Source organism: Parasteatoda tepidariorum, chromosome 7 (assembly GCF_982258835.1).
Source record: "Parasteatoda tepidariorum strain Cologne lab strain chromosome 7, Ptep-v5.0, whole genome shotgun sequence".
Lineage (NCBI taxonomy): Eukaryota > Metazoa > Arthropoda > Arachnida > Araneae > Theridiidae > Parasteatoda > Parasteatoda tepidariorum.
Window position 1 is genome coordinate 39,835,202 of NC_141761.1, and position 28,000 is coordinate 39,863,201.

Genomic DNA, 28,000 nt, shown 5'->3' on the forward strand with positions numbered 1-28,000 from the left:
TATTTTGTAGGCATTCATGGAAAACGTGGAAAGAAAGGATACGTACATGACCGTAGCAATGGCAAAAAGAACGGCGGTGGTCTTCTTGGTGGTCTTCTAGGCGGTTAAGAAAATATGACCTAAACTATAGGTGAATAATTTTATCTATTACAATATGTAATAAGAGTTGTCAATTAAATTTTTTTTAAATATTCAGTTCAAACCTTGAAAAGTAAGTTTCCATTTAATTTTTAAAACAAGTAACTGTGTTTAACGTTTCCGTAATAATATTGTGTAGAAACAAAATGAAATTTTCGGCAATTAATAATATTTGACATCCTCCCCACTTAGTGATGACTGTTTCTTTCCAAACTTACATTTATCATCTCTTATGTAGATAAATTATTACATTTAAATCTATAATGTTATTGTTATATTTAATACATCATTAAATGTATTTAAATAATTTAAAATGCCATATATTTCGAATAATGATGAATGATATTTTTTTAAATGAATTCTTGATATCAACAGAAGACATATTGTCACTGCACTCTTCAATTGGTGACGCTGGACTATTAGAATATGAAACAATTATTAACGCGTAAATGGAAAAGCACCCGCAGAGCTTCATTATTTCTTGACGTTTTATTTTTATGGAACTATGCTTGTTCTAAACGGTTCTAAAACCGTAAAGGTAAAAAAAAAATCCTAAACATAAACTTTATAATTAACTGAATAGACTGCTGCCAGCTATTTTATCGTAATTTTAGAATAAAACTTCTAACAGTGTATTCGCATGACCACTTGATTGTGTATTAACGTAGAATAAAGTATTCATTATTTAAACACCAAATTTGGATATACATTGCATCCCAGTTTTTAGAACGTAGGGAACTTTTTTAAAATTGCAACATTACACTGGAGAAAAGAAAAAAAGTTTTGGAAAACACTGGAGAAAAAATGAGTTCAGGCAAACTTATAGTAAACCATGAAGGCTCAATTGATGAAAAAATTTTCAATATATAAAAATTCAAATAAATTATTGGACGAGTATTTCTCCATTGCGCAATTTGGTTTCATTTTGATATTTAAAAAATTTCTTTTCATGTTGGAAACTGCACAGCTTACTCCAGGTTCATCTTAATTCATTTTTTGTAGACTTGTTATTTTGAATTAGGTATTAAATTAAGAAAATTTTTAACTAAAAGTTTCTTCCATGGTGTGGCATCCTATTAAGTAATTTTTAACTCTTTGTTTATATTTCAAATTATAAATACTTTCAAAATAGTGTTTCTTATGTTGGTTCAATACAACAAATCATTTTCTAATTGGGAATAAAAGAATTAAACTAATTACAATGTGTTATTTAAAATAAATAAATAAATTTTAAAAAATTCATTATTAATTTTTAAGTAATTACTTTTTGTTTATATAATACTAGTTATCTTTAATGTCTGTAACATTGTTTTACTTTTTTTTTTCAGAGAGAAAATAATAAAACATGGATCATAAATATGGACTTGGATTAATTTACACTATGTATGAATACAGCTAATATTTCTTGGGAAAAAAATTTAACAAAATTTTGTACTTAACCATACTTAAATATCAATAAATATATATTATCTGCAAGCATTTATATGAGTATATTTTTATTGACTGATATAAATAAATTCATGTCGTGAAAAATACATAAGCTATCGAAGTTGACAATACAGAATCTGCGCCTATCCTTAATAATAAAAACAAAGTTTAAAAATGTATGTCGCAAACGAATTTAATAAGAATTATTATCAAGAATTTCAAAAATATAACATTTTAAATTTTAAAAAAAATCTTTAAAAATGTTTCAATATGATGTACTCTTATGCAATATCGTGTATATTTTAAATTTAATTTGCGTTTATTAGCAAAATAAAGAAGTGTATAAACATTTTTATTACTCTTTTTATTGCATTTTTCAGAAACACTTTGGATATTCCAAGAAAATTAAAGCAATAATTATTTACATTAAATTTCTTATTTTTTTACAATCGACAATACAATTTTTTGACAATACAATACGACCACGAGCAATAATTAAAATAGTTTAATGTAATAAGAAAAGCAATTAATATAAAAACGTGAACCCAACGAGTAGGTCAAGAAATAATGAATAATAAATATGAAAAAATAGGAATGATTTTAGCTTAAATAGTTGTGTAAAAATACGCCTTTCAGTTTTGTGGATGATTTTGTGGTGCTGATGAACTATGATTTAGTAAGAACTTATTCACTCTGTACGAAGAGCAGGTCTTCAGTTAGTCAGTAGCAAGTGAAGGTCTTATACTCTCCTCCAATTTTTTGGGGCTATATGAGTCTAAGAGGATGAAAACATTATCCCTACCCGATGGGTATACGAGGGCACTGATGAAATTCAAGTGCTTGGCTGCGAAAGAGTTGAGAAAGTGGGACGGAATCCATCCTAGTTTAGTGAACGATAGGTTCGAGCGTGAGTCTCCTAAGCGAAAGCTACCGAGCGGTGCTAGAAGACAGACCTCTCCCAGGCCACAAGGAGATCATCCTATGTGCGACTGAAGAAACCGAAAGACCGTACAGTCCCCCGCCTTAAAACGTTCGATTGAAAAATCTCAAAAGCAAAATACAAACAATTAGCGGCAGAAACAAATCTTAATACAGAATAACAAAAGCAGTAAGATTTTGTTATGAAATCTGAAATGATGAATCTCACAAATAACTTTAAAATAGTTTTAAAATTAAACAAAAGTATTTAGAGTGGTCGCATCGCTAACATGATCAGATGAAAGCATAGAAAATATTAATGTCAGATATTTCATCATCTGGACTAAGTCTGAAAATCTGGCAATATAATCTTGAAATTGACTTAATGAATAGTTTCAGACTAATTCTCTGTAATCTGCTTTTTAATGCATGCTTAAAGATGGAGTCTGCATTTTATTCGCACGAAAGTGTTTCGACTGGATGTCATCGAATGTTGGGTAAAAGCTTTTTAAATGAAGCACATCTTCTCCAATATAGCAATTTGGACACTGCAGAGTTTCTTTTTCTTAACATTCGATTTTGATAGAACTTGCGAATGCCGTGGTTTGCGAGGATCTGGTTTATAATGAAGTTTCCTTCTAATCTATTTAGGTTTACGTTTTGGATGAAAGTATGTAAGTGGTGACATTTTGCTCGCTTGCCAGGCCCCCATTTTTGCATCTTCTTTGACAAGGAGCAATGGCAAAATATATTAAATCATTTCTAATTAGTAGTTTAGTATTTTTGTATGTCGTTATGATAATCGGCATTTTTGTCACTTCTTTGGCCTGAGCGTCAGCTCTTCCGTTTTCTACATAACTCACATGTGCTATAAACCAGTTCACTTTTATGCCCATTTTGTGAACCCTCTTGATATTCTTGTCAATGCCGTCTGTGAAATTTGGGTGTGATAAGTCCAGTAGTGCCGAGCGAGAGTCCGAGTACAGGTTCAATTCCTAATAATTTTTCTTTGCGGCCCAAATCAAAGCACCGAGGGAGATTCGCTTGATAGACTGTGTTATCATCAGCTAGTCTTTCCTTCTTCTGAAAATACCTCTTCTCCTTTCATAATTATCACAAAGCACATCAGGTATTTTTAGCATCTTAGATATCTAACTTGCTAGCGTCTGCTTAGATTTCACGCTTAGATTTCTTGCGAGCGTCTGTTAGGTTCCATTCAATGTTTAGCTTGTCTGCAGGATGTGTCCATTCGTATTTCGAAACATCCAGTTCGTAATCTCTTTCAAAGGCCTTGGCATAACCTCTAAGGTTGTTAACTCTATCCACTGAATCGATTCTGTATGTTTCAGAATTGCAATCAGAGACAGTCTTTGTATTTCTTTTAGCTCAACTCTTTGTTTAGTGGCCCCGCTGAACCAAATCCTAAGCATCCCTATTAAAGTGGTAGAAGATTCTTCTAGCTATCAGTACCAAGATATCATCTCCATGCAAAATAATTCTCGTAAGCGATCATTTCCCAGAAAGCATGAAACCTTACGACAACCTTGCTTCGGAATTTTCTCTCTATTGTTAAGAAAATGTTTGCACTTAACATTTTATCAATAAAGCGAAAATACTGCAATTTCAAACCTTCCATCTTAAATGGATTAAAAATGATTTTTAAAGCTTTTTTGAAAAATATTATTGCTTGGAAAAAGAGCGAATGGTTAACCTTGGTGCAGTATTTTTATCATAGTTTTCATGATAAGGTAAACAAAAATACTAAGTTAAAAGCTTTTTCCGAGCAAGCGAAATAATATCAGTGCAATATCTTTTCGGAAAAATATTAATGAACAATAAAAAGAATCTTATGCAAAATCCCTCATTCAAAGAAGAGCCAATAAATGAACATAGTACCTATTTTTTTAATGGACATATTACTTAATTCTTTTAATCAAAATAATACACAATTATCCTGCGAAACTACTCTTTAAAACATTCTTTTAAGGCTTTCTCAGAATTACCGAATGCAGTAAAAAGTAAGGTATAGATTTCTTCGATGAGCTTTTTTATACTGGATACAACTCAAAATGCATGTTTATGAAAATAGACTAAGATAAACAGTGTTTTTAAAAAAAATGGACATAGCATTTGATCTCTCATGAAAATTCTTCCCTTTCTAAAGAATAAATTTATGAATCAAAATAAATTCGTAATATGATATCGTCCGTTTTCCCAAATCAGTTTTTCATAGCTGTTATAGATCCAATGTTAATATCGGAATTAAAATTTTCGTTGTAAGAATTTAGATTTTTAAAATTCAAATAGATTCCCTAACAAATCAACTATCATTTGCACAACCTTTGAGTACGGGACTTAACCCCATAATGATTATGATTTTATTGTTTAAATAAGTATGGAAAAGTAAGCATTTATAGCAGCGTCTATTTTCTTAAACAAGAATTATGAGATGTTTTCATTTTCTTAAACACGTATTTCGAGCTTTGTTTGAATAAAACGCTTACCGTTGATTTTCTTGTTCGTTGGTGAAAATGCTGCATATTGCTTGGCACGATTTTTTCGCCCGCCAACTCAAAAGATTCAGTTTTATGTTAGTTTTTTAACAGGCACAATTACTGGTATTTATTCTTATTCTGTTGCAGTTAAACAAAAGTTTTTCAGTTTAAGACCACTGCCCTTATTGATTGTTTAGAAGCTTTAAATTGGCAAAAAGGTACCTTAAAAAGGAAAATAACAAATCTATTAAGATTGTTGAGCTAAATGAATATGGAAAAATGCTGAAATATAAAAAAGCTCGAAGTTTCAAATTTTGCCTATCGACAAGGACATTGAAGAAAAATTTCCGAATTTGTTGATAAGATTTAGAATTTTTCTTAATGATTTAATAAATGCTTGAAACGGGAAAATAAAATTAATTTTAATAATATAAATAATAGTGGTAGTGGTAATTTAATTAAAGTAACTATTCCACAGTTAAAGCTTCCTGATGTACCATTAACTTAATTTGAAGTCAAATATGAGCTAAATAATTAAAACATATAATTTGAATTTTTAATTGCTAGTAAGGAAATATTATGGGATGTTTGAAAATTATAGTATTTAACTACAGCTTTCTAATATCGAAAACTTTTAACTCCAAATTTTTGATTTTAATAATAAACTAAGAATAAATAATTGCAATAATTAATAATAATAATTAATTATACTAATAATAATTATTAATTATAATAACTAATAATGATTATTATTAATAATAATAATTAATTATAATAATTAATAATAAAAATAAATAATAATTGATAATAATAAAAGCAAGAGTTTGTGAATGATCCAGAAATTCAACTCATGTCAATTTACTTTCTCAGGTGTATAGGATAATAACGAGAACTTTTGAACCTCTTAATCATCATCATCTATTTCATCATCATAATCATCTATTCTCGTTATCATCATCATTAGCTATTAGCTGTGTGTCTATGTGTGCGTCTCTCTTAATAACTCCAAAAAAATGTAGCAACTGTCCTGAAATTTAGACAATTATTGCAAGAGACTATTTTAGTTACTCTGATAAAAAAATTTACTCATTGAAATCATTTAAAAAATAATCATAAAAATACTAATATAAAATCGAAATATAAAAATATCAAAAAAATCCTATGCTACTTTCTAAAGAATATATTTTTACGTAATTTAAAATTAAGAACAGCTTATTTCGTTGTATAGATCATGAGAAAAACGTTCGTCTTGTTCAAAAACAGAGTTTTGAGAAAAACGCTTTTAAAGTTTTGACTAGGGGAAAACGTTTAATTTCATATATATAATGGTCGATAAATAAGATGCCTACAATAAGTTTCTATATACAGTCAACAGAAAGGATGAGACACAAAAAGAATGTCGCCCCTCCTAATCCGGCCGAACGGGCCTTTCTACCTGCTTAGCGATGACTCTCCATTTTTAGGTATAACTTCCAAACGAAGTTAGGTACCGAGAAATCAGACATTCGCAAGGGTACAAAAATTCGAAAAATGCAATAATTTTTTTTCTCAAATTTCTGAAATATTCTGGGTGGGGTCCCCCCTTAACAAAAAATGTGTATGCTCAAGGTTGCAAAAAATTCCATTTTAATAGTCATCTAACTTAAAACTGTTCTAGATTTGCTTTAAACTAGCTATTCTTTGGAAAACAGCATTTTGAAGGATTCAAACAATAAAAGTTGAATTTTTTTTTGTATCTCTTTCCATAAAGTGACTATATGGCTCTGTCGTTATAAATTATATCATTAATGATAGTTATATGATACAGTTTCAACCAACAGCAAACATTTAAATTGCTTTCTATCTAGTATTGAATTAAAGTTACTACGTTATGGATCAAAAGTTAGTGTTTGCAATCCTATTAAATCAAAATTTGAAAGAAAAATGTACAACAGATCAAACTAGAAGATGTGAAAGAAAACTAATAATTCTGTAATATCGGCTACATTCCTGAATTTTACAAACAAGTAGTTAATAGTGAAGTGTATTAATGATTAGTATGACGTCTTAAGTGCTCAATTTTAGCCTAATATATAAAGAAAGCTATTGCAGTGAAACGTTCTGATCTGCACTCGAAGCATCAACACACAGAGGAAGGAGCCCACAAAAAAAACAAGAATGAAGTGCGTTGCCTTATTTATTGTTCTTGCTGTTGTGATGGCAGGTAAATATTAACTATTTACAATTCAAAAAATAAAATGGAGAGTTTGTATGTGCATATGGCTGAGTGTCTCTCTTATAACTCCAACATAAATTGAACTATCAATCTGTAACTTGGATACCTGCAAGGAGAATTCTTGAACGCAAGTTCGAAATACATAATTATCATTAACCATTGTTTTAATTAAACTATGGACATTTTTTCACCCTTTTTTTTAAATATTTTTAAGATAACATTATTGATGATAACTTTAATGCCGATGTAAATTTCAGTTTTCTTACATGATTTTATACTCGGACTTTCACTTTTTCTCTTTTTCTTTGTGCTTGACCCAGGGATTTCATTTGCAATTTCATTTGCACAAATATAAATTTTGAAAACATTATTCTGCAGACAAATAATTCAATAACAGATTCTGAGTTATTTTTAACTATGTTTTGCCCTAAAATTAAAACTGCTGGTTCATCAGAGTCTAACTGACAAATATCTACATCTTCCTAATCTGGAACAAAAAATTTTCTAACAAGAACATTGTTTGTTGCATGTTATGCAGCTTTTAGACAAGATGTTAATTTGCAAATGAGACAGGAAAGGATATAAATTTTTTAATTGTTCAGCAACAGCAAATGTATCGTGGAAATATAATGAGTGAAATGAGAAAGGAGAAATTATCAATGACAAGAATCAATTCAGTATCGTTGCTAAGAGTATATTGGGAAACTTCTTTGAAGCGAAATTCCAACTCTGTCATAGTCAAATAATACAAAAAAATTAAAAACTATAAAACTTACGGAAAACCATTGCCTTATTAAAAGAATAATATATATTTATATACATACACCGAAGCGCCATTACATTATGACTACTCTCCAACTACAACAATGGGATCGCCCAGGTTTTCATGGTTTCTCTCTCAGGAACAATGTTTTCATGGGGCACATTAGGACCCATAATCCTCATAGAGCAAACCCTGACGTCTGTAAGCTACTTGAACATAGTTGCAGACCAGGTTCACCCATTCATGGTAACAGTTTTTCCTGCGGGGGATGGTGTATACCAACAGAATAATGCACCATGTCATAAGGGTCGAATCGCCATGGATTCACTTCGAGGAACATTCCAGTGACTTTCAAGTCATGTCTTGGACCAGAAATTCACCTGACCTTAATCCAATAGAGCATTTGTGGTCTTACTTGGAAAACCAAATTCGTGCTTCCACGCTACACCCTCGCAATGTGAGGGAATTGCAGGACCAGTTGGTTAGCGCTTGGTACCAGATACCTCAGACTACCTATCCCCACATTTTGGAATCAATGCCATGGTGGGTGCCAGCAGATTTGAGGGCTAAAGGTGGTCCTACATGATATTAGCAGGGTGGTCATAATGTAATGACTCTTCGGTGTATAGATATAGATATTAAAGCGATCATTTGTATATTCCATATGAATATTTGTATAATAGCTAATAACTCGCACGATTATACATATATTCATCTAAAATAGCACAGATTAGGATCCTGCTTTTTTCTGCAGCTAGAAAATTTATATGGGGTGGTTTGTAAGCAATCGACAATTTCAGGCGTCGTTTAGTTAGGGCCTTACATGTAAAATTCAAAATGCGGTTGGTCAAACCTATCGTTAAGTATTCATTCCTTATTATCCATGGAATTTTTCTTAATCCAGGTGGTTTAAGCCATTGAATAATTACAATGTTTGTTATGCCGATGATCATTATTTTTAAATTCTCGACCAAAGTAGTCATATTTATGAAGATACTTCCGGATGTAAATTTCATAAACAAACTCAGCTCATTTCAAACTTTTTTCAACTCTAAGCTTTCATGTCAACAAGGATTTTGAAAGCAACGAATCAATTTCTCTAGGTTAAATATTTAAAATCTCTATCCATCGTTCAGCGTTGAGATTTAAGTATGAAAGCAAAAAAATTTCTAATCAGAGTGGTAAAATTAAACTAGATATAATAAATGCATCTCTCGAATCTCTCTCTTATTATCTGGTCAATACCCTCTTTCTAAAAAAATATTAATCACATACTTAGCTACAACAATGCATCCACGATGACATCTGTCATATTTTGCATGTCAACAGACCTTTCGTTAACATTTTTTCTCTCCATTTTCTTGAAATGTCTAAGTCATCAGTGATCACCCTAGTCGGTCACCATCAAGTTTTTCTCTCTTTGTGACGTATGGGAAAAAATGTTCCAAAAGTTCTTTCTGAGCCGTTGAAGACTGTTTCTTATTTGGTTTTTATTTGTTATTTATTTTTTGTGAGTAACAGGTCACTTATTTTTGAAAAGAACTGAAAGACGCAAGGAAAGCGAGCTCTATAGCTAAATAGTTTTGTCTCCTTTTTTAGGACCATATTAATCAAAATTTCTTCTGAAGCATTTTGCCTTCATCCTGTAATGAAAAATTAATGCTCTCGATTTTATAATACAATATATGGCCAAGAGAGAAGTGTTCAGTACAGAACTGAAGCTAAGAACTAGAATTCATGCTTTTTTCTGGAATACTCAATAAAGGATCCGTAGAACTTGTTGTTGTAGTTCATTTACGTCACGCTAGAGCTGCACTATGGGGTATTGGTAACGGTCTGGGAAACATCCCTGAGTGTGATCCGATGACATGCCATCACAATTTTGATCCTCTGCAGAGGGGATGGCACCCTTTTTTCGGTATCCCAACGACCTCACGCGAAGTCGAGCACTTTACAGTAGAACAGCTTAGCGAGGACCAATACCGCACACCCTCCGTCCTTACACAGACTGAGTCAAGTGGTCAGCCACCCGCACACTGAACGCAGCCAGGGATTCTTGACTTCGGTGAACTGCTGGGAACCGTGTGTTAACGATCAATCCACTACGGTACCCATGAAACTGTCATTTTCTAAATCAGTTATCATTTCTAGACTAAGATTCATTGTTCAAAATATCAATGATGTGTTCAAAATACCTGACATTTTTGAATTCTTTCCTACCTCCTTCTTCTTCATTTTCTTCCTCATTTCCGATCTTAGACGTGGACGAGAGAGGTTGCTCCTCGAAACCGGTTCTCTGCTAAAATGGATTACGAAGACATCGACGGGTCTGCAGGTGCAGGTCAGTCCGAGTGTTGCGGTGGCCAGTCCCCCGGACGGTCGGGCACACTGTCTGTAGATCCTTTGTAACTCGTGTCCGCTCTCTCACCCCAGCCCTTATCAGAGCTCTTAGACAGGGATGTGGGGGACACGGTCATATCACAGCCACGAGATACGGGGCTTTTTTGCACCCTTGCGACACCGACGAGGATGGCTTCAATGGAACAGCATGGACCGTCTGGGAGCATAGTAGCGCTCAACACGGTTAGGAGTTATGAAGAGTTAGCTATTACTTTAAAAATGAGAGAGAAGAGGAACAAGAGGTACGGATTCCCCAATCTACCAGTGACCTAACGAAGATGACCGACTGAATTTCAAGCATCGAATATGCCTCTTCATATATGGAATTGGATTGCCAAATCAAAAGCATGATAAACTGCCTGCGTGGATATGTGAATGTACTTATGAACATAGTCAAACTTCAAGGCGATCAAATTAATAGGCTAAAACAATTTGAGGCAGGCTTTAAATATCTCAATGATAAGCAGCTCCAGTATGGAATAGATAAAAAATCTCGTGGATCATTGGCGTGTAGCGATGATCACGGTGGAAAGATTAAATCTAAAAAACTAGCTTTCCCTAATAGTCAAACTAAAAAATTGTTAGATAAAAAACATCCAGTCCCTGTACCTGTTTTTAATAAATATGATATTCTCGAAAATGAGGAAAATATTCCTGAACCATTAAATCAAATAGAATTTGTAGACTTAACTAATGAAAAAGTTAATGATATTGACCTCAAAAAACGTAAGGCATCCCCATCCCCTACTAAAGATAATCAGACTAAACGTTTAGGTACTGAGGATGAATCTCCCCAAATAATTGAGGAAATCATGGATACAATAAATGATGACCCCAATAAAAATGAGTTCTAACCTGTAAAGAGACAGAATAGACCACCACCGATAACAGTGAAAAGCTCTGAGTTTGACTACCAAATCTTCAGCAATGACACTAAAAATGAAGGAATAAATGATTACATTGTTAAAGATTCATATGGAAATTATAACATCAAACCTAAAAGTGAAGAAGCACACAGATATATAAGGAAATATTTAGAGGATAGAAATATTGGTTTTTTCACGTATCTCCTACCCTCTGAAAGAAACCTCAGAATTGTAATAAGAGGCATCTCAAATGATCTAAATGATATGGGTATTTGATAAAATAAGAGGCCTAATTCCACATTGCACTACAGTCATTAGAATGACTAGAAAAAAAAACAGCGAGATTATAAAACTCCCAGTCTTCTTATGTACGCTTAAAAGAGAAGGAAACTACAAAGAAATCTACGGTCTCTTCGACATAGACAATCTAAGAGTTAAAGTAGAAAACAGCAAGAATAGAACAGGTGCAGTGGCCCAATGCCACAGATGCCAAAATTTCTTTCACTCAGCAACAGCATGCCACCTCCCCCCTAATGTGTGCCAAATGCGGGAAAGACCATCTCACTAACGAATGTAGCAAATCTAAAGAAGAAAAACCCACCTGCTGTAATTGCGGAGAAAATCATCCAGCGAATTTTAGAGGATGCTTCAAATTCCCGGCAGCTACTAATAATAAAAAACAACAAACCTATAAAAGACTGGACAAAATCTTCCAAAATAAGTCATGTGCGGAAGCCGTAAAATCTAATGAATCTGAAGAGCTGAGAAAAGTTATAAACGAAGCTAAACAAGCATTTAAAGACTTAAACGGATTAGTCACTGTAGTCCATGCAGCCAAACGTCTCCCAGCCTTTAATGAGGTAGTAGATAAAATAACAGAGGAAATCTATGAACAGCCTCGTGGATAGAAACATAATTAGAAAAAAGCCATTACAGATAATGTTATGGAATGCTGCGAATATAACCACGAAATTTATTGAATTCACGAACTTTTTATTTGATCATGATATAGACGTTGCACTAATTACTGAAACACATGCTAATGCTGGAAATAAACTGAATGTTGTTAATTACAACACATATAAGACGGACCATATACAATTCAGAGCGATCATTGCAACGAAATCTTTAAATACTATTCTAAACAGCACTAATACTGGTGATGGATACGAAGAGACTTCTATTCTTTTATATTTGAATAACAAAGACTTCCTGAAAATCACTACCATATATAATAGACCCACCAACACTACCACGAAAGAACTACTAAACACCTTGATTCCAAATGATATGAACTGTATAATAGGTGGTGATCTTAACTCAAAGAACACCATTTGGGGTTCTCGAGTGGATAATCGCTACGGAGTCAAACTGCATGAACTAGTTAAGGATATGGACCTAACGGTCATCGCTCCAACTGAACCGACTTACTTTCCTGTAAATGGTCAACACCAACCGGACTTACTAGACTTTTTCATACTTAATAATAATATTAACTTTGGTTGCTACACGGTCACAGAGTTATCTAGTGATCATGTTCCAGTAATTGCAACCTTACAATTACACTCCTCTAATATCATTAAGAAGAAAAATATTGATTGGGACTTATTTCATAATATCCTTGCTCTACAAAATGATTATCAACCACCAAATAATATTGCAGATATTAATAATAATATTAACTTCCTCACTAATGATATACAAAAAACCCTGGAAGAATCCACTACAGAAGTACCCTCCACCGATAACCATCAAAAATTGCCTTATAACACCAAAGAGATTATAGCATATAAAAATCATATTAGAAAACTATGACAAAAGAATAGGAACCCGGAAGACAAATTGGAACTAAATAGGCTCATCAAGAAAATTAAAACTAAGCGTACTAAATTTAGAAATGAATGCTAACAAGACAAAGTAACTAGCCTAAAAATTGACGATAGGTCAATTTGGAGAATGGCCAAAACACTAAAGTCCATAAAAACACCCAATAAAGCCAATATTCCATGAGGACAACTATGTGTACAGCAACCAAGATAGGCTAAATACCTTTTCTGATACTATTGAAAAGCAGTTCACATTAAATAAATATATCACAAATACCCAAAAAATGTCAATATTAGTTTAGAGTATCATAACTACTTCCATAATAACAACAGTCTTGATATGTTTGAAAAAGTTACTAAATATGAGTTAATTCAAAATATTAGAAGACTAAACAATAGAAAAGCCCCTGGCGAAGATCACATTAGCAACAAAATGATAAAGCATCTACCAGAAAATAAAATCAATGATATTATCAATATATATAATTCCTGTCTAATAAGCAACTGTTTCCCAGACGCCTGGAAAAATGCTGTGATTATACTTTTCCCCAAGCCGGGGAAAGACATCAGAAATCCTGAAAATTTCAGACCAATTGGCCTGCTCCCCACATTGGGGAAAATATTCAAAAGGATAATTCTAAATAGATTGGAGCCTTTTTTAGCATTCATACCTAAAGAGCAATATGGCTTCCGTAAAAAATTATCCACCACCAAGCAATTCGTAAGGCATATTAATTTTATAAGTGATGGATTTTATAAAAATGAGACCACAGCATTACTCATGCTACACGTGGCCCAAGCCTTTGACCGCGTCTTTCATGAGGTATTAATCCACAAATTAATTAAACAGAATCTACCATTTGATTTGATCAAAATTCTAAATTCGTACTTAACCAAGAGAACTTTCCAAATTCGACTAAATGGGGAACTCTCAGATAAGAGACAGACCAAGGCTGGAGTGCCGCAAGGCAGTATATTAGGTCCAGTTTTGTATCTATTATATATTAGTGATTTTCCAGTAAACACCGATAATAATAACTACCTAAATGCATTCTATGTGGACGACACGGCAATAGCCATGCGTTCTATGAACCCAAACCAGTCTGTCGTTAATCTCAATAAACTTATGCCACCTATAGAAAATTGGTGTATTAAAAACATTAATAGCAATGTTACTCTATTCAATAACCAAATACCAATTACAAATAAGGCCTATACTGCCTATGCTGCCTGTAGCTGCATTAGACCACTACTGAACTGTAACTCAGCACTTCCACTTAACCTAAAGAGGCTACTGTATTTACAATGCATTAGACCGATACTGACGTACGCCAGCCCTGCTTGGGGCTGCGCAAAGCCAAACCAAATTAAAAAACTGGATATAGTAGAAATTAAATTCTCCGGCGTATCACTGGAGCACCTTTCTACCTCCCAAACTCCTCTATCAGGAATGACTTAAAAATAGATAGCATTAGTGAACATGTAAATAAACTATATGCGGCTTTCTATAAAAATGCAAATAACTCAGATCCTGCTGATTTCAATAAAATTCTAGACAAAATTCTAATTCCCGATATGAAATACTACAACCCGATTACTTCATTTTTTCTCTCAGACATGATCATATCTAAATATTATCAATAAACTCAGAAACACACACAACATATACACTGGACTATGGCAAACCCGGTGAAGGAGTAACTCTGAAAAGGGTCCGATCCGGGCAAGCCATAACATCCATTAAATTCAGTACAGTGAGTAACCCGGTACGAGTGGTTGAATACCAGGACGACCGAGTCACTGTTATAGCAGAGCCTTACACTAACTTTAACCATCCGATTGTGTTATGTAAACATGTTAATAATTTATTAAATATGCGTATAGATTAAATGCAAATTTAATCTGACTACCGCCTCTGCAATTCATCGCGGTTATCCACTTACAACGCGGACAGGTACACTGTAATAGAACTCAGTTCAAGTTCACTTCATTTTGTGACAATAGCAAATGTTAAGAACTAAAAATTACATTCTATATAAACTTGTTATACAATATACTGGATTTAAATAATGTATGGTGCGCCTTTTAATAAAAATTATTAAATGCCTCAGGGCATTTTTTCTATTTTGAATTTTGAATTTAAGACAATAAACTTAAATGTAAAACCATCAAAACAATGTTTCTGTTTCTATTTCTTATAGATTATTATTTCTGTTTTCTGTAAACTTCTTTATCTTAACGGAATATCAAAAACAAAATTTCAAAGGAATGAATTCTTATAGAGTTGAAAAGAAAAAGACTGTTCTAAATAAGATTATAAATTTAGAATTGTAAAGATCCTTAACAATTGCGATTTCAAAGGAGGGGTCCCGAAAAAGCAGCTTTTTTTGTTGTTTAATTAAAATACGAAATTAAGGGGAAAAAACCACATTAATAAATTTATCTGCCTAAAAATTTAAAATGAAAAACAAGAAATCATGGTTTAAGGAAAGCTTTAAGAAAGTAATGGTTATTCAGAATTGAGGTGAATGTAAAATGGAAAAAAAAATAATGAGAGATTTCGGTAAACTCACATGAAGGTAAATGAAAATATCAAAATATTTCAAAATATTTAAAATTTAATTTTTCTTACCCAAAATTTTCAAACTAAAGTCTATAAAAAATTTACAAACCGCATATAAATATATATATATACCGCATATATATATATATATATATATATATATATATATATATATATATATATATATATATATATATATATATATATATATATATATATATATATATATATATATATATATATATATATATATATATATATATATAGGGGTGAGTGGGTCAATTGTAACAGGGTACGATTGTAACAGAGCAAAAATTTCGAGTGTCGGGTTCTGGATTTGGTTCCTAGGAGGCACACTAGGTGTATTTAATGAATCTACATGTACACCCCTGCTGGCAACCATTTTTATGTACTTTTGAATGAGTTGCATCACAAAAGATATTTTCACGCTACGTAAGTAACTTTTTTGGTATTAGAATATTATATTGTAACAAAGTAATTTTATTTAAACAAATAAAAATTATTAACCGAATATGTAAGTGGATAACTTAATTAACATTTCAATAAAAAAAATTGTTTTGTTAATTAACTAGCGTTGTTTTTAACAAATGAAGCTGAAATGGGGTCTTGGGGACGATTGTAACAATAAGTAAAGAGATTATTGTAACAACTGAAAATAAATAACCTTATGTTTACAAACCATAACTTAACTCCTTAAGAACCACCAATAGTTTCCTATATCATTTATATAATGTTGCATGTGCATTATTTTATTTGTCACCTTTCACAGCATAAATTAAAATTTTTAACCCCTTAAACTTAAAAGTTTAACCCTTTAGGCCTCTGTTCATTATTATTTTTACTCCTAAAATATCACTACTTTTTTGATCAATAAAAAAATATATCACAACTATAATATGTATCATTAACTATGTTTTAGTTGAATTTATGAACTGCTACAATTGACCCCGTAAGTGGGGACAATTGTAGCAAATGCACGACTATCAAAAATTGTTAAGAACTAATATAATAACATTTAAAATAAGGTTGTTTTTTTTCTGGTAGACGATAGTCTACTTTACTCGTCTGTCAATTAATACTAATAATATATTGACTTCTTTCTTTGTTAAAAATAGTCAAGTAAAAAATGTTACAATTAGCCCCACTGTATAATATATATATATATATATATATATATATATATATATATATATATATATATATATATATATATATATATATATATATATATATATATATATATATATATATATATATATATACGTATATATAAATGAGCAGATTTTTTTTGTTAATAAGAATACAATTATAAAATCTAAATCAATCAATTATACTAGTTAATATTTTAAGAGACTTATATTTCTTTGAAAAAAAATATTAGTAATTATATATTGTATTATTGATGCACTAAATTTAAATTTGGCACTTTTCAGAGATTAGAGGAATGCTTAAAATTCGTAGATCGGAATTAAGGAATCTATAATGTTAATATTAAATTAAATTAAATGTTGATAAATAAAGGAAATATACCCATAGAAATAAAACGCACTCGATAAACTTTTTTTTTCTGTCTGTTACGTTCTTGCTTTATTTCATTCCTTCATGATAAATGAATCTTTAATGAATAGGAAATTTTTCTCGAAAAACAAGAGTAGTTATCATTTACGACATTTCTTTATTTACTCTTCGTAATTTTAAATAAACAAGTAAATTACAATGTGATTTCAAGTAATAAAATAAATACCGATTATGATTTGCACATCAACGCCCAAATTTTTCTATTGAAATCATATGAACGATGCTCCTATTTTATAGTAGTTAATTACTTCAAATAAAAAAAAGATTGTGCTTAATATTTTATCTCTAAGTATAACGTTTTTATTCTTGATATTTTATGACGAACGCAAATGATTTGCTTGACCAAGATAATTGTATTAACTAAATCATGTTAATGCTAACTTTTCCGTTTAATTCCTCATAAAAATATTAACTGTTCTTGAAAAATGACTCGCTAACGAGTCAATAGATAAATCCAAATATTTTCTTTGGTAATAAATACCAACTAAAGCAGCATTTTTTCCATTGAAGTAATAAATGAAATACTATATGAAAGTAATGATAATATTAAAATAAGTTATATATCTATCCAAACTTCATGATTTCACTGCTAATTTTAGATGGACTTTTATTAAGATAACTACTACTTAATCTTTCAAAATCTGTAATCGATTAATTACAAACCCAAATTCGAAGCTTTATATTAATTATCTAGCAGAATGGCAATGTAAGCTTGCTCTTCATTTTATATGATGCAAGCTAATCATAAAATAATTGGTATAATAATAATTATAATATATTTTCCGTTTTATAATAATAATGTGTAATCAGTTTATATCTTTTTTTCATTGAAAAACTCATTCATATCCATGGGTGAAAGCCCTTATATAGCAAGACGGAAAAGAGAAATACCTGGTACGTAAAGCATTTCATTCCAGCATTTTTTTCGAAAAAAATGAAATATCTGTAACTATCAAGATTTCTTTTATAATTCTGGCATATATATAAAACCTGCTTCTTTTCCAAGATAAAGTAGATATTGTTGAAAAATTTAAAAAAGAATAAGTAAACTCCTCCCCAAAACTAGCTATAACTGAAATGGTTTTACTACCAGCCTTTCCTCTTTTCCGTCTCGCTTTCACCCCTGTTCATATCCAACCTTAGTCGTGCAAGGGAGCTACCAAGTAAAGTTTTATGTCTGTCTTTTTCAGTCTTTAAAAAGATATTTCCTTCGAGGGAAAAAAATGTAAGTTTCCTTCTTAATATGAATGAACTAAATGATAAAAAAGCCTTAGTTTCAGGAATATAATCTTTGGTTAAGATAAAACTTCTCTAGACAAACAGGCAGAGAAAAAGTAATAAAATACATTATTTCCTATATTGAAATTGTAAAAAGAAAATCTTACTACTATCACTTTTATAAAGATTTTGTCGCATTATTTTTTCTGTATTTATATCTAAATTTAGACAGCAAACAACTTGAAGCAACATTTTTAGTAAACCAGTTTCTACCAATATCAAAAATGGAAGACTGCTTTTTTTAAAAAAAATTTCTTATGCCAAATATTTATTTGTTTCGGCAGCTGTCTTTATGTCAGAATTTTATGAAATTTAGTTTTAGGGGTTTTTCGCACAAGGTTAATCCAATGAAGTTAAGAAAAATAAATAAGAAGAAGAGTCCTTCGTTCAAGATACATGGCATATGTTACGAGTCAAAATAAGTAAAATCCGAAAGGGTTAACGTAAACTGTTATAAGAGTATTTCTTTGAGATATTGCCATAGTTCTGCACAGAGTAAAAATCTATTCAGCTCTGCAAAAGTGTGAGGGTGATCTGTAATCATTTTTTATCTCACTCTGACTGTATATTTTATATAATTATTTTTTTTATTTCCATTGACACGTTAAAAAAAATTGACAGTCAAAAAGAAAACAATCTATCTGTAGATGAAAGCGAGCAGTCAGTCCAGCTAGCATTCCCGGATTGAAGACCGTAAAACAACAGGAGATCTAAACACGTGAGATAAATGGTTAAATCCCCCTCTTTGTGGAAATCACACAAGGTACAAAAGGATCCCGAACCATATTGATGCGATATAGATGCTTATTGAGGCAGTCGTTTCTAGATATCAGATGAAACATGGCGAGAGATTTAATCCTAGACCACTGAGGAAGATTGAGAATCTCTTTAAGCCATGGTTCATAGGAATTGCGGTTTTTGAGTTCCTCGCGAATGGAGTCCCTGAAGAATTTTGATGATCTATGTTAGACATTTGACATTTATTAAAAGAAAATCTGAAATTGAGTCTCAGGAGGACAAAGGCAACATTTATTGACAAGAAATCGATAGCCTCATTTCCCTGGATTACACAGTGGGCCGGAATTCATTGGAGAACCACTGTCTTATTGCCACTGGCAAACCAGTTGTACTAGGTTTAAGAAATTATCGGAGCACACTATGAAAGGTTCACGCTAACTCGTGACAAAGCTAACTTTGACACATTATCAAAGTTACAGCCGTCTGTTTCAACACCTCCTAGAATAAAGAAGGCCTCATCACGATCAATTTAGTAGTCTAACATAACGAGCATAAACAGTGCAGTGGAGGAAAAATAAGATAGATGTCACTATGATCGGGCTACTAAACAGCTCAGTGGTGGTAAAAACGAAAGGTGACATTACGTTTTGACTTCTAAGGGATCAAATTTCTTGTTTATGGTAATCCGCGCTGAATCCTTCTCTTTTTTTGGAGGCAACGCCTGTTTATATAAATTTCTAGTAGTTTAGCAAATTACTTTTTTATGGCTAAATTTGACGACTTTTGGAAAATTAAATGTAATAAATTAGAATATACTTATATAGCTTTTAACAGTTTTACTAAATAATTGTCAATTGTAAATTAATATTCGCTACAAATATTTAGTATGATTCACTGGAAGAAGCACTTTTTTCAATTGGATGATAAGTAAGTATATATTTGAGAATAAACTATGCTAAATCACTATCTCTAGCATAACCAATAAGTATAATAAAACCATTAAATAAGTATAAACCATAAAACCACAAAATAAGTATAAACAAAGTTAAAGTATATCTATATGATTCAGAAATTCTAAGTACTCACCTCTAGAGTGAAAAGTGTTACTGGAAAACGTATAATGACCATCCTTTGAGCACCACTCCAATCTACAAAGCATTTGAAAATCATTATTCTTTCAACAAACACATTTTACCCTCCTATCTGAAAAATCATTTAAAAAAAATTAAATGCTTCGGAGGAAAGGTGTGAAAAATGTTCTTATTTTTTGTTTTACATTAGTTTAATATTAAAATTGTTAAAAATAAAATTGCAAACGATTCTGTTTAAGATTTTATCGCACGCACTTAATTGTTTAATTTTTTTTTCAGGTCAGTAAATAGCGTGAATGGCATTTAGACCAGTGTTACATCACCGAATTCTCATTCCTAAAGTTTTTTCAGTTACGCTTTTAAGAAGTGCTTCTAAAAAAAATTCAATTTCTTAAAATTTAAAAAACAATAACTTTTATATAGGGTTGCAGGCAAAAAGTAATAAATAAAATAATACATGTAACTTAAAAAAATCGAGTTTATGTAGTCTCGGCAAATTTTCCAGACATTATGATCATTTTATATAAAGTTTATCTTAATGTGTGTTGCAACTTATATTAACAATTATAACACCAAATAAATCATCAAATTATAAAATTCGAATAACACTAATTACATCAAATAGATTACTAATAAGGAAAAATTTAATAACAATAATATTACCAAATAAATCACAAACATTTACTGCTCCCACATTAAGGACAGATGGTACAGAGCATAAAATAACATCCATGCCTTATCCAGCATTCGAACCCAAGACCTTTTTGATGTAAGATCTGCTCCCTGCCCACTACATAATCCAGTCGGCACCTTATAACGATTTCAACTATTTTTTTCTAACAACGATTTTTCCGAAAATATATTAAAAGATAGACTTTATAGGAGCTGAATAGATTATGCACCTCGAGGTTGTGCGGTTTCCAAACTCTTCACAACTTCATCGGTTTCGTTACCATGGTTTCACTTTATCTTGCTTATTCTCAAAGTCAGTTTATTCCAATTTCTTACTGAAATGTACTGCCGAGGGTAAAGAGCTAGATTTTCCGAAAACATGCACCTCAGAGGAAAACAATGTGCGTTTTATATAACAAATTATAATATTATTACTTGACTCTTACCAACAAATTTTTAAACATCTCATCACCAGCATAATGAAAAATATATATCACAAAAATCTTAAATTTATATGTGATTTACAAAACAATCAACTACATTAGGCATATGTTTACTTAAGGATATGTAGTAATTTGTAATTAGTACTTAAAAGTACCGAGTACTTTAAGTGATCCCTTCATGGAATTAATCAGTAAATTCAATTAATGTGTAACAATTTATTTTCAATACACAGAATTGAGTGTAAACTGAAATTGCAGAAACAGTGTAACATTTATAAGCTTATATATTACCTTTTTTAAAAATAAAAAAGCAGTCTCATTTTTTCTTTCATTCCTGTAATTGAATGAACATGATAGTCTAAAATTACAAAATATACTCAACTCTCAGTTACATTTATCACGATCTCTATTCGTATCATTTAAAAAATTCCAATCTAAGAAAGATAGGTTGGTAACAAAATTTGGTAGCAATTTATGAACTCATTTAAGATTACTCCCAATTCAGTTTTTTTTAAATGAATGCCAACTAGGTGATATATGAAGATTGATAGAATTTTAATATAGTTTTGCTTCATGATAACATTAATTATGAGTTTCTTACACTACTTAGTTACATTTTTGTGATGTATTAGCTGAGACATACCATTGTTTAAATAATTTCCTAATCTACTTTACATATTATTAAACATTTTCAACCAATACTTTCTGTAAAACGATTTATCATTTTTAAAGGTTTGTATTTTTGTTCTAACATTTTGTTAAAAATTACGATTTATTCATTTATTTTGGGTCAAATTTAGAAAAAAAAAAAGAATTTACTTTATTTAATTCCTAGATTCATTTGATATTCAAATGAAATTTAGATGAATAATGTATTTATTTGCAAAGAATTTGTTTGTAAAGAATTTTATTTATTTTATAAGTAAGTCATAAATAATCTATAAATTTCAGAAAGTTATATTATATTTGAATCTAACATATTTATTGCATTATATAACTCCTTGTTCAGTAAGGATAATGAACACTTGTTAAATATCTTTGATAAGCTTTTAATGCATCTATAAGATAATGGATAGTGTTATTTAATATATATATATATATATATATATATATATATATATATGTGTGTGTGTGTGTGTGTGTGTGTGGGGATAGCAGAGCTGCCAACTTGCTCCGGACAGAAAATATATATTTTGAAGCGGTAGTTTATCAATTGTAAATCATGGTTTAATAAATTCAATTTAGTAGATTTTTATCCACCATTATTTCGAAATAATTCATTGGCTTACATAATTCACCACTTAATATTATTTAAGTCATGCTATGCCCTCTAATAAGCAAGCGAAAATAGTCAAATATTTGCAAAGTTTACTTAGTAGTTATTTACCGTTAGTTTAATTATTTTGGCGTGTCCGGAGCAGTTGGCAACTCTGGGATAGTAGTTATCGTCCATGTCAACTGTCATCTAAGAAAAGGCACTTCATCTTAGAATCGAGTTAACATGTCTTATATACTAGTATACTAGTGAATTGTAATTGCATATTTGTAGTGGTATATATATATATATATATATATATATATATGTGTGTGTGTGTGTGTGTGTGTGTGTGGGGATAGCAGAGCTGCCAACTTGCTCCGGACAGAAAATATATATTTTGAAGCGGTAGTTTATCAATTGTAAATCATGGTTTAATAAATTCAATTTAGTAGATTTTTATCCACCATTATTTCGAAATAATTCATTGGCTTACATAATTCACCACTTAATATTATTTAAGTCATGCTATGCCCTCTAATAAGCAAGCGAAAATAGTCAAATATTTGCAAAGTTTACTTAGTAGTTATTTACCGTTAGTTTAATTATTTTGGCGTGTCCGGAGCAGTTGGCAACTCTGGGATAGTAGTTATCGTCCATGTCAACTGTCATCTAAGAAAAGGCACTTCATCTTAGAATCGAGTTAACATGTCTTATATACTAGTATACTAGTGAATTGTAATTGCATATTTGTAGTGGTATATATATATATATATATATATATATATATATATATATATATATATATATATATATATATATATATGTGTGTGTGTATAATATATATATATATATATATATGTGTATAATATATATATATATGTATATATATATATATATGTATATATATGTATATATGTATATATATGTATATATATGTATATATATGTATATATATGTATATATATGTATATATATATATATATATATATATATATATATGTATATGTGTGTTTAAATACATATAAAACGTACATTAATTTATTTTGGTTTCTAAAACCCTGTTTTTTTTCTTTCTTTTCAATTCCTGATGATGTTAAAAAATCTTATTTCGACTGAAATTTTATTAAGAACAAAATACTATATTCAACAATATCTTTTAGTTTCTATCCAAACTAAATTATGTAATTATCTGTTAATATACTTTTCTATTTGAATGGGTAATTGTGCCGTTTACTGTAATTCACAATTTTTGTTGAAGTTTTTATAAATGTTTGTACTTAATTTGAGCTAAACACTGTGTACATTAAAAACAATATTCTAGAAATAGCCATGTGATTGTTTTTAAAATGTTTTGTTGATATCAATACAAACAACTTCCTAACGCATATAAATTTTTCAAAGGAAAAGTCTATGCTTAGTTCGAAAGAAATTCTCAAACATAAAATGTTATTTTCTGCCATGTACATACAATTATATAATGGTGAATTTTAATCTTTTGATTCAATCATTTTTAAGGAAATATAATCATTCCTATAAATCATAGTATCCTTTTACAAGGATCCTTTGGTTCACCGCACACTTTTCAAGTCAGGATAGTTTCAACACCACGATATGAAAAAAAAACAATTATGTTTAATAAATACTTTTTCTCCCATTTTAATTATTTTAATATTTTTGTTATGATGCTTTTCTTCAACCATACCTTTCAGTTATTAAAAATATACATAATAACCAATGCATTTATATTATAAAGAAATTTAGATTAATTTTCATGCAAATAACCCATATGGAAAATTAAATAGGTAATTGCATTTTAATATATTCAACGTATCTTTTTGCAGTTTAAATTCAATATTTTATTGAGTATTATTTTTCTTATTTATTATTCAAAAGGTGTTAAATAAATTATATCGTTTATAAATTTAACCTGCAAGCCATTACCTGTGAATATAGTACAGCCAATACTGAGTGAAACAATAGTCAAATTCAAGTCAGATATTTTTATCGAATAAAATATTAATTTCAAATCCAAAGTTATTCATGCTTTTATTATGTATTTTTGAATAACTAAACAAATAAGAAAACTCAATAATAATGAATTAACTTAAATATGCATTCTAAAATCCTTTATAAATTCATTTCAAAGTGACAGAAAAGGGAAAGAATGTACTTATACTTTAAATTTCTAACATAAAAAAATGCTGCTTGTTTGATTTAATCGTTTCTCTTTTCATTATAAAATGATTATTTATTTTGAAGTATATATCAGTTTTTGAAGCAAAACTTAGGAGCGCCACTGTGACACAAATATTTCATATTCATACGAATATCATGACATTGTTTAGAGTTAAGCTCTTGAAATCATAAGCATCCTTTAGTTTATTCATTATAAAGCAATTAAAATTATTAATTATGTCCTTTAATCATTAAAAATTATTTTTATAAAACAAACAATTTTAATAACTTAATGCAATTAAATATTTTAAGCAATTCCTCAGTGGCAAATCCAGCAGCTTATGAACTTTAACGTGTTATCAATAACTACTTCATCTATAGTTCGATAACGTTCCTCTAGAAGTTCCTAACACTCCCTTAATACCCCATATCTATAGTAAATTTTGCCTCTAGGACTAGGTATTCAGTTAGTAATTGCCGAGTTTGTTAATAACTTCCAAAGGGATCTAAAAGGAGATAATATGATAATAATAATAATATCTAAATTCCTATTATATATAATAATAATAGCTACTATCTAAAGGGAGACTGTAAAAGTATCGAAATAAGAATCATAATATTAAACTTTTTTTCGAAATCGCTTACATTTCCAAAAGAATTTTTTTTAAAAGAAAAAAATCCTTAAATTATTTTCTGTAATCTGGAGATTAAAATAAATCACATCTAGCATTACAAAGATGTTAACATGAAGCAAATATCTCTAAACTTTATTCGAACTTTCAAGAAAATAAAATTTTCAATCTTATCTTACAGTTGAATTTATTTTTAAACTTATGCCTGTTTGTTTTTCATGATTCATTTAAAATAAAAATACTTTCAGAATCATAATAACATTTCTAATATAAAATTTAGCGTACACAAATATTAGAAGTAAAACCTCTTGTGTCAAAAGAATTTCATGGTGTATAGAATTTCATAAAAAAAAATATATTGAAGGGAGTATGAATACTTTCAGAAGTATTAAGGGGAAAGTGTGAAAAAATGATTTCCTGAAATTAGAAAATTGCTATTTTTCTGACTTAATTGTGAAATTCCATATTAGATGAAAATAATTTCCTCTTCTTATTTATAACAGGGTAAAGTTTTTTTTCTTTGAAAAGGTCAGGTCAATTATGGTTCCTGTAAGTAACCAACTATAAAACATGCAAAAGAGAAGTATTCAACTACGTCATAAATTAACTAGTTCCTAAATATCCCCAATTATCTATACAGTTTACTGCTTCTGGTGTAGTCTTCAAATCAGACATAACAAAATTTATATCGATTGTATGTAAAGTTCCAAACATATAAAGGTTTCATACATAAAATATATAGGGAAGAGTCGGGTAGCCCCGCCCACTTAAGTATTATTGCTTATATTTCTGTATAAAATTGAGTAATAATCAATATTTCTGTATGTTTCTATTGTTTTATCATCTAATTAAAAAATGCAAAAAGAATAAACCAAAAAAAGAATAGTTACATTAAAAAAATAGAAATTTAAAAAAACATGTTTTTCAGCTCTTTTCAAAATGTGTCGGGTAGCCCCGCCCAGCTACAAAAATTATGTTTTTTGACTGTTTTTTCAGGTGTAAATGAAAATGACCAATGTATTGACAATAGATAAACCTCATTTATCATTTTTATCACAAAATTATTTTATTTATTACATATTTATATACTTTTAGTGAATTCTATCATGTCAAATGTCATACTTTTTATTATTATTAATGTATATTAATAGGTTGTTGTTAAAAATGCATATAACATTCAAATTTAAAGCAATAAAATAATAATCTTTGCAACCGTACATTTATCGACGAAATAAAATTGGGTGCTGATATCCGACATTCATGTGAGCGGGACTACCCGAAATCCAATTTTTTTGTAAATTTGTAATTACTCGAACAACTTTTCACATATAAACTTCTTTCTTTTTGCAAATTAAACTTAAGACTACATACTTTAATGCTGTATGTATAGAAAAAATTATTTTTTCAGTATTAAAATGAAGTTTAATCGAAACATTCAACCAATTTTTCTTAATTTCATGACTACTGTATTCAACATATTTTCAAAACTATTGTTTACCATGTTAACAGCTGCATAAATACTTGAAACTTTGAAAATAATCTTTTTTTAATTTAACAATTAGTGTCCGATGGCCCATTGACTTGAAAAAATATTCCATACATATGAAATTGACAGTGGGCGGGGGTACCCGACACTCCTTTACATATTTCTCCTTTATTCTACAAAAAAATCCATTTTCTCTAGACGTTATTAACAGCAATTTTATAAAATTTTTTATCTCAAAACAAAAACTTACGTTTGTTTCTTACGAGATATCCCAGAAGAATATGCATATTTCCCATTTTTTTTGCTTAGTTACGTATCTAACTGTTGAAGCTGACATAATAAAAAATATATTGAATTAAACTTTTAAAAATTGCCGTTAACAGTGGAATATTAAATCAAATTAAAACACAATAACAAGCTTCGAATAAAACAAAATAAAGAAGTACTAACATGTATATTTACCTAAATGCCATAGAAGTTTTACTACCTGTACCACTTAACTACGCAATTAGTGGAAAAAACTCTTTTTCGAGAAAAAGAACATAGGCATTCTGAGAAAGATTTAACTTTTACAATTTTAATGGAAAAATTTCACCAAATATCAACACATTTAAAAAAAAAAGTAGTAAGTTCCTGATGAACTCATAACAATTTCATAGCATCTGGAAAGCATGTAATATTTTCATGGTAAGAGGGTTTCAAGGATTGATGCAATAAAGAGTTTAGACCTCTGTCTTCAACTGCGTAATTTAAATTCAAGAACATCCGATGTGATAAAATGGAAAATAATTTACACATAACACGTTTTATGGAAGCAATCACCAAAATAACTTATTTGTTCTACATTTCGTTTAAAATTAAAGTTGTATTGGTTCTTATCAAACCCAATTGCTGCAAGCAAATTCAATCATATCGTAATAGATTTCTGTTCAACTGATTAAACTATGGTTTTCACTACTTGTCTATTAGACTGACAATCCTCATAAAATTTTACTACTAAACAAACAGATTTAAAG

General features: G+C 30.0%; 1 long non-coding RNA gene across 5 annotated transcripts; it reads right to left on the reverse strand.

Annotated features, from left to right (window-relative positions):
* Positions 1–2: 2 nt before the first annotated feature.
* LOC122269028 (uncharacterized) lies at positions 3–28,000 on the reverse strand. Of its 5 annotated transcripts, none has more exons than XR_015435471.1 (3): positions 27,447–28,000; positions 20,314–20,375; positions 3–4,047 (listed from the first exon to the last, which is right to left on the reverse strand). It is a non-coding gene; the product is annotated as an uncharacterized LOC122269028 (long non-coding RNA). The 5 variants fall into 5 exon arrangements; XR_015435467.1 differs by having other exon boundaries at positions 3–6,006; XR_015435470.1 differs by having other exon boundaries at positions 20,314–20,430; positions 27,435–28,000.